Raw genomic sequence first — 18,562 nt, 5'->3', positions numbered from 1 at the left:
CTGGGATATTCTGGGAACACATGTTGGGAACACATGCTGGGATTCTGGGAACAGCAGGGAACACACATGTAGACTGACAGCCACTGTGGTTAGTTTATATGGTTCAGGGCAAATACTCAAAGCAAGAGTTGCATAACTATATACAGATCCAGACTCTATATGCATGCAGTATTCACTGCTGGGCACCATGTTATATATCATGTCTCCGTCTCTGAGATCAAATAATTAATTCTGAAGCTTAGCTACCCTTTTAAATTATTTGAAAAGTATGTTAGAGCTTAAATATCTACATCTCTAGCATAGTTCTTGGAAGAAGATTTGTGTGTTTTTCATTCACACTACACATTTGTTTCATTCATAGGGGAATATTTTTAATGCAAATATATTAAACTCCTCTTTGCTTCTTTCAGTTCTTTTTCTTCAGAGACCTATTTTTCCTTGTTTTTCTGTTTCCCCACTTAAAATCCAATTTCAGTTTAGAGTCAGACATTTGTATTCAAACTTAGAAACACAGAGATTCTTCATTTTCCACTGGCTCCATCATATAGTGATCCTTTTCTCTAGGCTCATTTCCATGCTGGAAGAACTAAGTTCCTTTCAGAAAAGCTCCTAATCAGAACACAGGTCCATCTGTAAAAGGACTTCACAAAAAGCAAAGATTATCCATACAAAACAAGAATATTATGGATTAAGGTCCTGTAGTAAATTGTGAACGAAGTTGCTGAAATGTTCATCATCATACACACACATGTGCACACACACAAAACACCAAAAAAGCCTGGCCCTGATAATTTGGTTGTGAGAATATTCTGCTTCACAAAAAATGAAACATGATCAATTTAGCTTTGTCTAAAAGAAAACAGATGAGATCTCAAACTCTTCCCTGTCTCCACAAGAAGACAAGTATAAGGGAAATGGAGCTTAAATAACTGCAAAAACATCACCTGCATTCAAACTGATTAACTCAAGACTGGTAAGATGAAATGCTTCCATGATCAAGCAACCAGAAAGTTCTAAGTTTACATACTCATGTATATCACCTTTATTCAATGCCTTAACAAAGTATTTCTGGGAAGGCTTCCCTAGCTTGTCCGCTAAGATTGAGATAATACGCAATATATCTGTACTGTTCCTGCATCAGCAGAGATTAACTGGTTTTGTTTATTGTGGTGTTAATAAAGAATAAATTAGAACTATTAAAGCCAGGGAGGGGGTTTTCCTGCAATCAAGATAAGTTAAATACAACCAAAATCCCCATTTTAAAGACTATTTAAAAGATACTAAATATGCAATTCCTAGCTGCTTAGCTTTTGACTCCAATGCCACAAAATTGCCTTCTACTTGTTTTTCTTAAGGTCACCGCAGAACTCAATGTAGAACCTGGGTTTACTGATATATTTAAAACTTTATTTTCTTTGGTGTAAAACAACCTTCTATGCTGTATTATAATTGTGAGTTACACAACCTGATATGCATTTATACATTAAAGAAAGGAGTGTCTCAAATTTATCCTACCCTTATGGAAATCCATAAAACCAAATATTTGGAAGTTTTACTTTTCATAGGCAGAAAATCTTAATACATATTAACTGCAAACAGTCCAATCTATGACATAGGTTCTCCCAGAATATACTACTTGAACCATAAAGCAACAAAATATAAAGAAAAGAAAAGCTTCAGTAGAAATTTAGGGTAAAATAATCTCAAATGAATACTTGTGGATCTGAAGAGACAATCATCCTAGTTACTATGGATAGACTTGAGATACCTTCTTGAATATCTGATTTGGTGAAGACATGGTGAAACACTTAGACCATGGGAGATATTACTCCATATGTATATGCAGCAAACAATAGTCTCACAGTACAGTAATCATCCTCATTACTGCTTACTAGAGATGTGCACCCATTCTATTACCTCTCAAAATGGGTACTGCACATACATTTTTTTTTTATTTAACAAAAAAGCTTTTCTGAAGAGCATCAGATCCCTCAAACTTGAATTTTTTTAATGAATCAATTCAGAACAAATCTGGAGTTCTGTCAGTGCATGTGCTGACGTGTAAGTTCTACCCCTCAGACCACATATCCGGCTCTGAATCGCTACACTTGCAACTTCTTTGTTGAAAGACGAAGAAAGTTCTTTCTTTGTAGGAAGAACTACTTTCTTGGCTCTCTGCAGCACAAGCACAAGACCACTACGTGAGAAAAAAGTACGTATTTATTCTTCACGTTCAATTCAACTGCACGAAAGAACGTTCACATACGGTGTTGCAAGGTGTAGTGACTTACTAACACAAGGTGGTGCTCTCTTCTTAGTAAACAGCTTTGTCTGGTTTACACGTTTAAAGGAAAAGGTGAATCTTTCTGAGAACTCCGATCAGTTTTGCAGAGGCATTTTTTTTCCCCAGAAGAACCAGAATTTTCGATGTCAGAAATTTAAATAAGTACTAAAGCACTTTTTTTTTTCTAAAGACGTTTTACTTTAGAAATGAAATTAAACCCCTCACCACATTTACCAATTCTCCTGTCATAGCTCTGCGTCTGAATCTTCCATCCCATCATCCAATCTTTCACTCACTGATCTCTCTCATCCAGCGCACCAGCTGGATGTCATCAGGACTAAGGCTTTCAGCTGGGAGATACACAAGCTCTCTTCTCTGAGACTGCTAAAAACCAAACAAATCTATTTCTTAGCTTTGTATCAAGTGGTAACAGAGGATCCCTCAGAGAGGGTTTATGAACGAGGTTTCCCCACTGCACTCAGTTTCCACCAGTGAGAGTCTAAACATTGGACTTAACTCCAAGCTTGATACCGTATTAAAGATCCAACTGTGGTTTGTTTCATATTTATGTTACTAACAATAAGTGTCAGCATTACAGTTCTTCCATTTCCCTCCTAGGAAAGCACTGGTAGGCTTCCATTGCCAGAACTTCCAAATCAACCCCAAAAGTATCAATCATAATACTGTCCATCAGAACCAGTGCACGTGCAGCACTTCCAGAGGAAAAAAACAGAACAAAACAAAGCAATCCAGCTTGCTTGTTACAGAAGGTTTTCTTTTAGACTAAAAGAAATATTCAGAGCTATTTCAACCATGCATTTCTCCCAGGTTTTGCATTTTCTAAGGTTATATATTTGCACAGCAGCAACAAAATCAACACACCAGTGACAGAAGTCAGTCACAGACAGCACTCTGATAAATCTTTGGTTTTCAGTGGGGTTCAGATACATGGAAACCTTTGCACTGCCTTGGAGCACTTGCAGCCCTTTACCTCAGTACACACAACATCATAGGTGAAAAAACTAGTCCCCATCTCTTATGGGCCATTCTGACCTCCTTTTGAATACTGGCCGCCTGCAGGAACCCTCTCAGAAATGCATGCTATAGATTACAGAGGTACACCTTGTTAACTATAAGAAGATCAGTGCATCTAATCCCTTGTGCAGATACCAGTGGTGGAAATTTCCGACTAAAAATTGGATTCTTGCCCTGTTCAAAAGCGTATGCTACCAAGCGGCTGACTACCTTTTCAATCACCTCCATAAATTCCATGATAAACTAGAGACAGTGGAAATCCCAACACATAAAATGAGCAAGATGAACATTTCTCATCTCTCCTTTAAAACTAAAGTGCATCACAAGAATAGTAAGCATATGGGAAATTAGTTAACTTTTAAAGACCTGTGTTACATAAACATCTCTTTAATCAGATTACTCTGGTGCCATGGGATTCTGCCACGTTTTATTTCCTCAAAGAACATGCTGTTCGGTTACTATAGCATTTCTATATCTGGATTAATTAGAAACGGAAATGTGGATACAATTAAGTTTGAAATTAAACACACGTTGTAGCAGGGAAGATAATCACTGCTTTAGAATGATCTGGCTGCTCCAACCTGTGAAGTATCAAGCTATTCTCTCAATTAATTGGAACAGTACTGTGTGTTCTTGGAGCCAGCTAGCCATGGCACTCTGTACAGAATATCTGTGGACATATCGCTTCTCTGACCTATTATTTGACCTGTATTATTTGATGACAATAATAATAATTAATGTCCTTACACAATTCTTGATGTCAAGCATAGTACTTACACTTTTAAATTACTTTGGTCTATTCCACCTGTTCTTCTGGCTGCCCTTGATTCGCACCTCCCACTGTGTTCATCAGCACATCCTGAACAAGGAAACTGAAGTGTCACTGAATTCAGGCAAAGTTCTCCCCTGTGAGCCAGAGCAGAAATTATTATCAATTTTAATTTCCATGAAGAAGGGTCTTCACAAACAGGAGGTTCTCTCAAAACAGGAAAGAAACAAGTCCTCTTCCTCAATCTTGCCTCCTACTGGAAAAGAATGAAAAGTTCACATGCGCAAAAAGTGACCAAGGTTCAAGACCATAGGGAGTAGGTTAGTGTAAATGTAATTCTGTGCTCACTAATATCAATTCATCTCTCAACAGAAAGACAGCAGAGTAAACTTTACACTGTATCCTAGCAAGAAGATGCACAACGGTCTCGGGGCTGCAGCTCTAAGAATTCAGTACAACTCAGGAGGGCTCTCTGCAATACATGGAGATCCTAGCTCCGTTTCTCTTGATCCACTGAGGAGGCTAGGAAAGCATAGAACTTCTGACTCTGCGGAAGGTCTTAAAAATAATAATCTAAATGGTTGCTTCCCTTTTACCTTCTGGCCAACCATGGCAGTGGGGAGCTTATATTCTCCCTATCCCCAAGTACCGTGGAAAAGAACAGATCCATAGGGTTGAGGGAGCACACCAAGATATGGACTAGGTACAGACTGCATAGTCTTCAGATTCAAGGCAGTATGCCAAAGTCTTCCCTTCCTGATAATACTGGTGTAGATACTGAGAGTAAATGTGCAAGGAATGTAGGGTTCTCCAAATGAACCCTGCCAGCAACAGGCCATCGGGAAATTCAGAACCATGAGTGCAAAGAGCATTTCTTCTTGTGCATAGATGGAGATCAGCTCTGTTCAGCAGGTTGAGAACAGGAATCTCTATATGTGCATTATTATTGAAACACCTGAGCAGGTAAGGAAAAAAGGGAGAATGAAAAATACAAAAGAAGAAAATTTATGTAAGCTCTCCATATAGAGGTTTCATGCAGAATTATAGGTAGCTCAAAGTTTTAAATCTGATTTTCACATTTTAAAGCATCCCCTGCACACATATGAATAAAATAAACAAATAATAAAGACAATGGAAAATTATCTAAGCTGCATAATTAGAACACCATGATCTTCTTATTGCCAAGCCCTTGGCTTTAACTACTGGGCCACATGCCTCACATCCTAATTAATGGAAAAATTCGCATGTTATAAAAATTTCCAAATCTTCTCTTCTTTTTTTAAACCTGAGATGGAGATTTCCAGTGTCAAGCAATTAGAAGTGTCTTAATCCACTCGGATACCTCCTACAAAGCTTAGCATGTGGCAAGAACATTTTGCCAGTCTTGTTTTTTGGCTTTGTTGCTCTTATTTTCATTTATTTCTTAACTTCTATTAAGAAGTTTTCCGCATTTTGTAATCTTAGTCACAAGCCAGCTTCACTGAGGATCAGAAAGAACCTGGTGGTCTCCTACAAAGCTGCAGTGTAAATGAAGCAGAGATTCTATTACAAGCCTAAGACAGCTACGTTTCAGTGGGGGTTTTATGCATCAAGTATGTAAACCATCTCGGGAACCTGCAGAATGAGGAATCCTATGCCAGGAGACTGTAGCATATTCCCCACAAGGTGTTTAACAGTTATTTGTAAACATAAGAATGACAAGAATAATAATGATAGACAAAGAGGATTTAAATGTCACCGTGGAAATATTTACACAAATACCACAGAAAAAGGAAAAAAGCTTCTGTGCATGTTTTTCATTAAATTGTAATCTGATATTCTCGTGTGCAGGTGTTTTTAGAACACAGAATAGGAACAAAGTAGAACAAGCTCCTGAAAGTGTAAAGTGTATTATTGAATCTGTGGAATTGTGAAGAGTCTGTAAGTTATAGAACAGTTTCCTTTTTAATCCTGACATCCCTTTGCAAGCCCGTGGCTTTCTTGCAAAAAATTTCCAGTATATCAGAAGACTCTCATATGTGGCCATTAATCCACACAGCACATTTTTCTTTTAAAGTTTGAGGGTGATTAGGAAACCTGGGTTTCTTTAAACAGAAAAAAAAAAACCCTGAACCACTATGGCCTTACATTTGCCAACTCAAAACAAGCACAGTTTTTAACAATAGCTGGAAGTTTTTCTTCGACAAAGCTTCTCCCCCCGCAAAAATGTAAAGGCATATTAGTTTCAGGCATGTGATGTGTTCCAGGAGAAACTTGGTGGACATTATCAGAACACAAAATGTGACTATGGATCTTGTAAAAAAGCTCCTGAAACATACCTGTGTGGTGACAAGACCAGCGGTGCTTGCCGTAGCTCCACGTTTCACCATCAACATTTTCCCTATAGAGTTCAAAAAACTTTTACACCTAGTTTTCCCAGGGGCTCACTATGATAACTGAGGAAAATCACTTTTCCAAATGGAAAAATGAAAATTGCCCAAAAGGATAATTCATCAAGTCCAAGGAATTCATAATCTTAACTCCCTATGATGCTTTTGACATTCCTGCTGCCCGCGCTTCTGTTCTCCTGCCTCTAAAATAGTGGCATAGTAAACACAGAAATAATGGCTGAAGCTGGTTACTAGCTCGTTCAGAAATCCCATGCTTACTGTTCCCTGAGGTCACCAATGAATTACAACAGATGGTCTAAGAAACAGCTCCTACTTTGGGCACAAAATCTCTGCAAACAACTGTTCTCAGGACAATGAGAAAAAAATGGCAATCTTCAACCCAAAGATCTTTTAACCTGCAGCTCTATTTGAAGTTAAGCAATCATCTAATTGAATATGGCACAATCAGTTCTATAATCATTTTGATACCTAACCTCACCATTATTGTCATGATATCTAAACCACATCACTAATGCATTCTGAAGATGTGGCATTTGGAGTGGCTGTACTGTTTGCTACTCAGTTATCATCTTGGTTTTGGATAAAAACAGGAAATGTGTTATATAACCCTTAACATACAATTCTCACCATCAGAAGACAGCAGACACAAATAGATCCACTCACACAGGGCTGAGAAATGAAGGAACATTTCAGATCTAAAGCACAGCAGGCACCATTTTCCTGCTGACCTTTTCTTTGCAGCAAAGTGATGGCCCTGGTGAATAAATGACCAATCTTGGTCTTTTTTCGTTAAACTGATTTTTGCCATTTGGGGGCTCCAGACCTGTCCTGTTCTCCCTGGGAAGGCCTGTTCCTGCTGTGAGTGGCTCTCTTGGTCAACAGCAGGAGGTAAGGCTGGTGGCAGCTGCCTGAAGAGAGAATACAACAACCTATTACTGCTTCATACAGGAACAGCAGCCGCCTCCGATTGTGTGAAGAAAGAGAAGGAACACTTGTTTCACCCTTAGCAATCTCCCCTATTTCATCCCTACCTATAAAAGGTATTCACACAGCTGCTACTGAGGCCATGCAATCTCCAGTGTCCTTACAACACTTCTGTGTTAACAGAAAAGTGTATCATATCTTTGTGGACATCAAAAATTGAGGCATAGAAAAATCAAGTTGCTCAAGATAACAAAAAGTTTGTAGTCCAGAAAAGAAACTCCATATTTGGAGAAGACCTCTTTAAAAAAAGCTTACTGGTTATACAAACTCCTCAGAAAATTGCCAGTAACAGCAAAGTCAATCAGTCTGCAGAAAACCACAGTTCTCCTTCTCCAGACACTATAGTAGTAGAACATCATCTGTGCCTTCATCTTAAAATACTTGTAAAGCTAAGCTAATCAGCCAGCCATCTTGTGACAGATCAGACAGGTAGCAAGGGTGGACTTTAAGATGGAGCTTCCTCTACAAAAATCCCTGGACAAAACTCTTCTACAACTTCAACCAGTTCCATGGTAGGAAAATCCCAGCCTCTGTAGCACTTTCTGCAGACACAGAGTTGTGAATGCACCAGTATCTCAATGTGAAGTGGGGAAGACAGAGGATGCACTAAGAAGTTACAAGGGTTTCTCACAAATGAAAACTTGTCTGAAACAAAACCCAGGTTGACAAACAGCTTCCAGAAAGTAAAGGGTTTTCAAATGGAATTCCTTATCCCCTTCCTCTTCTCCCCAGCTTGTCTGTTAATTCACCATGGCAATTTGGGGTAACATGTACAGTCACTAACTGCTTAAAGGAATTGTCAGGCATGACCTCCAGCATCTCTGAATAATCAGGGTAGATAAGTCATGTTATTTTGGTGTGACTGTGCAATGAAAGATGGGTTTAAGTGTCTTTCTTTAACTTAGCCACTGCTTAAAATATACGGTAGGAAATACTGACTTTATTTGATCTGCACAATGCATTTCAGCTCTGCTTAAAGCAGATGACTCATTTTGGCCTGATGTTACTGTCATTCCATATGATCCTAGCAACCCTGACTTTCAGCATCAGAACATATGCCCAATAGATACAAAGGGTCATGAAACAGATTTTAAAAAATATACTATAGGTGAAGATCATGAAAGATTTCTTTTTAATTTTGCATGACTACTTTATTTAAGATCACTCTTTGGGGTCATTGCCTTATGGCAGGTATCAGTTTGGCAGGGTATGCACTATAAAAGTCAAGACACATGTGTGTCCCAAATAAACAAAAATGAAGCATTTGTTGGCTTTGTTGTTACCAGCTTTCTGGTAATAATAATTGGAGAGAATATTATGCAAAGTGTGGAATTTATTGTTTATTTTAAAGTTATATTTAGTACACAAAAACCTGAATCACACTTGTTCAACTACTGTATATACTGTAATTACACACCCTAATTTCATGCTTTTGGTCATGCAGTTAGCATAAGTAGTTGTAATTACACATTTAAGGCATGTAATCATGTAATAATCAAGATGCACAATTCAATTATATAATTAAGGTATGCAAATACATAGGACTATCCTGTGACATTGATTTAAAGTAGACCACCCCATCAGTTCTGAGGGGAGTTCTGCTTAAAACCTCATTACGCAATAAACCTTGCAAAGAATTACACAGACAGAAAAAACCCCAGACCCACTGTCATGCTTCTTTGTATATCTGCCTGAAATCAAAAAACCCAAACCAAACCCAAAAAAACCCACAAAAACCCACACAACAGAACTGTCAGATTCAAATATTATTTACCAGATTGGTTCTGTGTTCTAACAAAAAAAACCCAAAACAAACCCCCAAAACCCAAGCCACACACACACAAAAGAACCCCCAAAACACCAAAAAGAAAAAAAAAAAAAAAGGAAGATTAATTCTCAAAATGGACTAAGATATTTACAAGCTTGTTTTGTAGGCCAGCATTGGTAGAGAGAAAACAATCTCCAAAAATACCCTACCACTTCCTAATGACCTGTTATGTCTCCAGAAAGATGTGTTAAATAAGCAATGATCTCTTTGCATGTTTCAATTTAAAAAAAAAAAAAAAAAAAAAAAAAAAGGGTTTTCATAGTTACTTCCACAGAACTAGTAAAGGAAAGAGAGAAGCTTTTCATAATCGGAAGAAAACAAGGGAACACAGAGAGCAAACTAATATTCCACTGTGGTTGTTTCTATGCTCAACCACCAAAAACTCTTCACCAAAAATTCTTCACCAAAAATGTAAAAAACAAGATTATTGACCTCCATCTCAATGCAAAACATTTTTGCTAATGCTTTAGGTTTTCCACTCTTTTCTTCTCACAATTAAAAAAAAAAAAAAAAAGAGACATCCAAAACCAGATGGGCTTTGTGCGGAACAACACAATAATTAATGGCTCATTCAAGGAGATTTCTCTCCAAGAGTAGAAAGTGGCAGAAGCAAGAAAGCCACTGCCGGAGCAAGGGGGCAAAGTAATCATTCTGCTAAACTACAGAGATTATGCAATCACTGAGCCCTAACTTCCATGCGCCCTCATCACTAGGCAAATCAGATTAAGAAAGGAATTTCAAAAGGATGGTGCATCCTGGTGTGAGCTCCAGCATAGAGCAGATTCACCTCCCCATATACATTCACCTCAATGTGGCTTGAAGAATAGGCATGAAGAGCTGAGAAGTAGCCCTCCCCCAAGCAAAGCCATAAGGAAAAAACATGATGTGTCTGCTGCAGCCCCCCTGAATTTGGTTAATAGTAACTTGGTAGTAACAATGTGTTCAAAGAAACATTTCAAATTAAGGAAAATGTGTCTGAGCACATCCAGATTGAAAGGAAGCACCAAAATATCATATTATAACTCCTTTTATGCCACATTCCCTCTGCCTTTCATAACACTTTACTGTATGTAATCTTATGATTAGATGTAAGGCTGTGCTGGGGAAGCTCCTCTTGGTTACAAATCGAAGCAGGCATATCACAATGGGACCCTGACTGGGACTCAAGTAGTCCTCAAACTGTAACAGTGAATAACTGCTAATTACTGGTAGCTAATCATTACACATGACAGATTCATACTCATTCTAGAAATAGGCAGAGAAACAAGAAAAAATTTCTTAAATTATTTTCATTTAGGTTCTTTAGTAGCTTTTTCCTCCAAGAAAAAAATGTCAATACCCTGCATGTCCTGCAGCTTAAAGATATAAATCAAAGTTAATAGATGTGCATCAGTATGTGTGACAGCAAAATCAGATATTCAATGACCAGAATTCTCCTCAGATGTCAGAATAGCTTTAAAGATCCTATTTAGAATATTCATAGGATCTAGGGTGAAAATATTTTCTCCACCAAGATTAATATCTATTATTATTCATTTGAAAGATATAGGGACATATTCATAGTTCAGGATCTTAGAAGCAATTTAAGGATGAAAAATGCTCCATTGCCTATTTTCAGTTTAAGTAAATAACTATAACTGCATACTAACATTCAATAAAAGAAACTGAATTCTGCCAGGAGAACGTACCCAGACAAATGCTATTTACATTGCTAGGTACTGAAGGTCAGAAACAGATATACCCAAACTATCTCCACAGAATTGGGAAAATCTCAGACATCTCTAGTAGATAGCTCTGAACCAGAGCCTATTTCAGCATCAATTAGCACAACATGACTCTGATCTTTGGTGGCATTTCTATTGCAGGCTTTGCCACTCCGCAACTAACTAATACCATTTATACCCTGGCGCGCAATGTCTCTGCAGGTGATCTCAGCTATTTTCAAAGTATTCTCTTCTATCATTGCTGAGGAATAACATAGCTAGGCTTGAAGAAGAATTCGTTTCTCTTTGAAGGGCTACCAATAGCATTTCTCTACTGGCAGTATTTCAAAGAGAAACTACTGCTTCCCTCTAAGGCCCTGCAGCTCTTTGGAGAAGGGAAGGCTACTCTGAAGTACTGTAATACAGAAGCACATAGTGTTCTGTCTGAAAAGAATCAAGCCAAAGTGAGGGGTCTTGAGGGAGCTCACAAAAATAGGATGTCATGCTCGTATTCCTCCAAATTTTCCACCTTATCTTCACACAGCACAACCAACATATGGTTGTTTCCTTTAATTTCAGAGGATTTTGCCATTAATACTGGAATTTAGGAGCCGCTGCTGCAAGACACTCTCTCTCCCACAAGCCATGGAAAGAAGCTGACAGTGGATGTATTTATTCATCTTCATTTGCTGCTAACAACACCTTGTGCTTTAAACAGTTTATCAACTTAGTTTTAGCCTTTCTGCAATGGTGGAAGACAGCATCATAGATTTGGCGGATAGTAAATATCACTTGAACAGACCCATGAATGCTCATAGCCCATATCCTTTCAGTTTTTCCTCTGGCCTTTCCTTGATATCCAGCATCAGCTTGCAAAGAATATTTCTAACTAGACAGGTGTTGGCAAGTCTCTACAGTGGTTACCTTTCCTTTCCAGACCGTTGCTGTACTGACCCACTTCAACCAACCTAAACAGCTTTTTTTGTATGTGCCTTTTTTTAGCAGATGATGACTAAACGTATATTTTCCAACTGCCTTAAGGAAGGCAAAGGGGTTCCCCTTTTCTCCAATATTTTTTCTGATACTGATGGAAGACACTCTAGCTCTCTGAAGCCTACTCTCTCATGAGTGCTTTCCCTGCTTACATACATTAATGACTCTTTCGCTGCATATGAAACATTTATGTAAGCACGTTAGATTTTTAAACTTGCTACAGAGAAGACAAGAGCTCCTAACCAGAGCTAGTCTTAAGCTCTGACCCAATGGGTCAAAGAGTATCCCAGAGGCATAGGCTCACATTTTATCATCCTGCTCAATGATGCTGTCATGGCAATTGACCACTGCAAACAGGAAAATCCTGAAAGTCATTAGATGTTATAATTTAGACATATAAGGATTTTGCTGCTGTGGGAAAATCCAGCACTAGACTAAAATAACATACAGCAAATATCCTCAAGCACAGAAGTCAACACATTGCAAGACACTGATTGCAAATTTTCATATGATCTTTCACAAAAAAAGGAGTTTGAAAGAACAAAACATATGCACACAAAAAACAGTGCCAGGTTGGAGTAGTCTATTTTGGTAAATGTGGTCAGTCTTGATGTAAAAATCAATGATGCTAAAGATGACTTGCGTTATAATGTAATATTTATTATTACTGATACAAGTAGTGTAAAGAGGGAAGATGTTGTCAGACTGAAGGTAGAAAATTATAATTCCTTATTTATCATGAGATATCATGGATATAGTGTAGTAACCTAGTATACTAACCTCTTCACCATCTTCTATGGATCAGATTTGAGCCCCTTGCTGTAGTACGTGCTATGTCTTCAAAACAACAATATTTTGGTGCATCTGTACAATTTTATGTCATCTGCAACACTGCAGCCCAACCCCGTTCTCCCTCCATCCCTCACCCTTGCTGCCTCACAAGCTGACCAGGATGAAAGAAAAGGAGACTGTGTGTTACATAGCTCTTATTTAATATACACAGGTCACCAGCATCCTGAAGAGCCTGCCTGTGAAGAAAGATTGACCACTGCAGACAGACTCCATTTCTCCCCACCAAGATTCACCAGCACATCCATAACACCATGAGTATTTGATATTCAATAATACCAAGAGCTGCTAACAAACCTAGAGAAAAAGCCTAATCAATGATGGTATCACAACGATACTGACCACCAGTGACCTTAACCTGTAACTATCTAATGTTGATTCATTCATTGAGCCGCATGCTCTCTATACTTTTCAGTCACTGGAAGATGGCGTCAGCTACTTTAAAACTGTTCACCACGATTCAGTAAGAGGAAGACACTCTTGTATACGCTTTAAAATTTGACACCAACATCAAGATGTCTCATTAAGGTGTCATGTCTCATCTCAAGTGGAAAAAAAAGAAATGAAGTAGTACAATAGCATTTAACAGCTGATAATAGTGTTTCTGCCTGATTTGCTCTAATTACACAGATTGAACAGCCTCAGTGTTACAGGCAACCATTAATTACCTGTTCTATACTCTATACCCCAAGTGTATATTTTTCTTCAGAGCTTTAAAGCTAAGGTCCAAATTCTTTCAATAAAAGAATCGCACACAGAAGTTTAAGTAATCCAGTAACTGTCCTTCCACACCCAAAAACTTTACTTTTTACTTCATTTAGTGCAGACATTTAAATTTCACTGCTAGCATACTTAAAAGTAACTAAATTACTCCTAAGAGAAACTCCAAATTCATATCAGAGCGTTTGCCAACCATGTATTTTAAATTATACCCTAAGTTGTTTCATGGCACAACTGCTGCTTTTCACATTGATTAGTAGATATTTTTGCTTATATTAACTTGTTCAAGGGCAGAATGCATCATGATAAGAATTTAATTTCAGAAAGTTTACCTCATCACATTTTGTAGTCCCTGTGAAAATCATATGTAATATAGTTAACATTATTCATCCTTTTTTTATTATTATTATTTCCCTCCACCTCTGTAAATTTTGAAAAGGAATTGAAATTAATGCAAATGCTGAACTGTTTCTTACTACCTATTTGTGATAACCATGTATGTCTCTAGAGCACATAACTACTTTCCTCTGAAAGTGATTTTGGCAGAAGCAGCAGGCTTGTGGATTGGCCTTACAAAAACATGAATTCCCATTACGTTTATGGAGCTCTGATGAATACAAAGCTAAAGCTACTTAAAACAAGACTATGCAAACACAGTCCTTTAAAGGGAAGGAACATTTTGGACCTCTTTTACTCAACAGAGTACTTGTGATAGAGGACCATGAATAATTATTGTTACGACAGCAGGAATAATGCTACATAAAACAGTTCTGAAAGCCTTCTTAGAAAAATGTACACATTCATTTACTAAGAGCAAAGAGCTAACTGTAAAAGCAAATAAAGAACAACCCTGTTAATGGGGAATTTGGCTTTGAAATAATTTCATGATTTAGCTTAAGGTCTTCTCCTACTTATACAGACATTTTGGAAACTAAATCCCCAATCTTCAAGAAGAGTGCAGGCTACACGCAGTCCCTTAAGGTAAATGGCTGACGCCAAACACCCATGTGCTCCACAATGCTGGATTTGAGTCTATTTCTCCAAAATGAATTGTCTTTCAAAAGAGACATTGTGATATGCCATGATTTAAAGTATTCACAATCTGTCAACATTGTAACCTGAAGATAAAAAAGCATACGTGAACACTCTTTAAAAACCCCACACTATGATGTTACCAGAGTGACAACTAAATGTGAAATGATGAGAATGTTACAAACAAGAAAATAAAGACTTCATGGCAACTTCACAACTTCAGCCTAACAATAACCCCAGTGTAAAGATATTGAGACAAGGAGTCTACACTGAAAATTACTATTAAACATGTATTTACAGAAATGACGTGTTTCACTGCAACTCTGGTAAAGGCATGTTCCAGCTACGGCAGCTCAGGAGCCCTCCTGAAGCTATTTATTTTTAAAATCCACAATGTGAGTCTTATATTTTCTGTCCCCTCTTGTTGTTCCAGTTATTACATACTGAAGCCATTTCATATTGTGGGTGATTGGAATAGGTGAAATGAGAAACAGTAAGTCAAGCAACAGGAACTACTACTCATTTAATTCTGGGGAAATACACCTTTTTCAGCCTTTCAAACAAGGGTTTAGGGTAGGTTGCAAGGTTTCTATCATATAACCAGTAATTCGGATTCAGTTTGATATTCTCAATCTCTAGTCATCATCATTGTCAAAATAATCCCACACCAAGGGAAGTAACATAAGGAAAATGAAATAGGGATGATCTTACCAAAACCTGTTTCCTCCTGTGAGAGTAAAGAATGCATTGATGGCTCCCCCTCTTTCCCCCTGTTTGTCCTTACAGGAGATGAAAGCACCTTGGAGGTTTTTATGCTTCTACAATACTTGATTTTGCTGCAGGAATGAATACTTTTCCCCTCATTAACACAAAACAGACATTAGACTTGGCAACTTCTGCTGAAGGAATTTGTTTCTACCCTGGCAATTCACTGTCTTTACAAGTGTGCTCAAGCAAACAACATGATGTTGTGCATTGCTGCCACAGGTTCCAGTACTACTCATACCCCCCCAAAATTTGGCCTCTTCTCAGCCTGAAGTCTGAACTCCTCAGCATTTCTTAGCCACACTATGGTTTTAACGCACTGCATATTCTTGTAGATTAATTGAAATAATTGAAAAGGGAAGGAAATACTTTACTCAAGATTCTCTTCACAAATCATACTCATGTTTATATAAAAGGTCACAGTCCAATTCTCTAGGGTCTTAAGTACTTCCAAAGTTTGCTCTCTTCCTTTTTTCCCTTATCTCACTAGTATCATTCATCTTTAAAAATTAATGATTCTCCTCTCGCCAGTTTTTTCCTAAGTAACCTTCAGCAAGTACAAAAGTCACTCCATTTTGAGATATAATCAGCTAAGGTTGGAGTCTCTTATTAAAAAGGGGTGAAACAGCATCTCACTGCTTCTACCTCAGTTATGTCACCTGACAGAAAAAACACTCCCAAACTCATGTCTGTGAAAGCAAAAGTCTTAATTTCATCATACAGACTTGCCTTTCTTTTGCAACAAAAGAGCAATGACGCTGCACATTTGTGTGAAAACTCACAGAAATGCCTTTCTGAAGGCCCTCTTGGGTTTGGTGTAACCTTACAGATAGAGGTTTTCCATTCAATAAGACTGAAAACACGGCGTTCCCTTCCAAACAGCCCGCTCTCTTCTACCTCATTGCCAGGGCATGTATGTACCTCTTACAAACACATCTACTCAAACTAAATACCGAGGAAAAAGCTGTGATCCACAGGCGATAGAAGTTATCTGCCTCCCTAGGGAGATACTTCTTACTAGTCGCTAGCTGCTTATTCTTAGTAACATGCAGTAACAAATTCCCATCAATCTTCTCAGACAATGTAGACCCCAGAGGCTCTGTGACACTGTGCTTGCCTTAGCTCTACATCTGTACTCCTCTACAGATGTAACATAAGAGCTTGGAGTCCTTTAAAGTCTCCCTCAGAGTAATACTTAACTAGTCAACTATATAGACAAAAGGGGCTGTTTATTACTTGTAATGATTTACTACAAGAACTCCTTATAGAAACAAAATTCTTTTTACTGGACTGTTTAAAGAATTGGAAAATATTGCCTCTTTTCCCAGTAGACTACTCTGCCAGCTATTGTTTATATTGTGCTAATTAATACTCAAAAACACACTCTTCAGTTTAATCTGTTTAAGAATATATATGCTTAGGGAGTGAAGGATTGATTATTCAATTACATGTGACATGCCTGTATTTAATTTAAACTAATATAAATTTACAGTAGTTACCACAATCACTAGGCCTGATTCTCAGCTTCTCTATACCTTGGCTTCATAGAAATTACCTATAGGTAATAATGCTTTATCCTGTTGTCCTGCTACAGTTGTTTGTGTTCGTTGCTGGTATATCTCTCAAAGCAATGTATACTGTCTAAAGACATAAAGCAAGATTCTTCCATTCTCATGGCTTGCTGGTTTCTATGAAGGCTGAAGTGTTCTCTTGTTGGTTTTAAAAACAAGAACCTCTTCCTTTATTTTTAGTTGAATTTTTCAGGATCAAGCTTCCAAGCACTGTTCTGAATTTCTCCACATGATTTAAAGAGTCTTCTAATATTGCTTTTATCTTTCTGTGAAAAACTCGCTGCTTTGCATCATTGTCCTTTAAAAAAAACCTTGGATTGATGCTGATACCCCCCAACACAATAACATTTCTCCAGCTCACAAGTCTTTCTTTCTAGCTCTGCTGTAGACATTGTCCAGTTCTTCATATCTTTTGAAGATGTTGACCACAGAAACAGATGCAGTGTTCTAGTATATGTTAACTATTCCAATCCCACTTCTCAAAATTAGTTTTGTATTTGCACCAGAAAAGAGTAATGGCCATATAACCACTTGTACCCTATCTAACACATCATCTTCCATGAAGTTTACTGCAATAATGATGGAGGCTTAGTTGCTTACTGTGTCAGCTAAGCCCTTCTGTAGAAAAGTTTCAATTCACAATTCACTCTGCCTTCTCACCCAGTTTAAACACAGGAAGTTTATTACGAAAACTTCAGTTAAGCTGGATACAACTGTCTTTGGCATTGCAGAATCCAGGTCTGTTGCATATAGCTACGAGCTACAGTACCCATCTATTATCCCAGTGCAATTAAATAACCACTCCACCTACATCCAAATAGCACAGCTCTCTCCATTTGTCTAGCACAGCAGAGTCCATTAATCCCCAAAATGTCAGTGTACTTTATAATAAAAAATAATATGAAACATAAATCTAAAGTACATTAATAATTACAAATAAAAATAGATATTTCCATCATTCCACTTGCTGACGGAGGCAAAATGACATACTTGAAGAGCTAAATAAAGGAAAATATTGAAATTTGCTTCTACATGTCAAACATGCAACGCTTCAATCTTGTTAATATTAAACACACAGAATTTTTGAAAAAAACATTCTTGAAATTCAGCTTGAAATAAGATCCTTAATTTTTCCTGTGTTACTATTTTCATTTGCCTCACTTCATTTAAGTATTAGATAAGTCCAAATTACAACCTTGGCACAGAGATGCAGTCTTCCCAGAAAGTTAGTGATGACCACATAAATTTTGAAACAAGGACTAATTAACATCAATAGGACCAACAAGGGCTATTTAAATACCAAACATGCTCAACTTATGCAGTGAATCCTGTACAAATTTCTACCTAACTTTTCTAATAATGACGATAATGAATAAAAGTGCAGATTGTTCATTAATCCTTATGTCTGATTACATACAGTCATTATTTATCCAGGTCTTGTTTTGTTAATATTTTTCTCAGATGAAAATCAGTTGAAATTCTGCAACTCTGTTACCGATGGCAAATTTTTAAGCGGTACCCAGTCTGAGCTGCACATTCCAAGGGAACAGTTTCATTGTTCAATTTGATAATGAAGTTTCTAAACCAGACAGCCAGAAGCTAGCCAGTCACCACACACTAGCCTTGTTCTTTCTTTTAC

Source organism: Pelecanus crispus, chromosome 9, assembly GCF_030463565.1.
Source record: "Pelecanus crispus isolate bPelCri1 chromosome 9, bPelCri1.pri, whole genome shotgun sequence".
Lineage (NCBI taxonomy): Eukaryota > Metazoa > Chordata > Aves > Pelecaniformes > Pelecanidae > Pelecanus > Pelecanus crispus.
The sequence above is the reverse complement of the archived record's forward strand: the minus strand, read 5'-3'. Positions refer to the sequence as shown.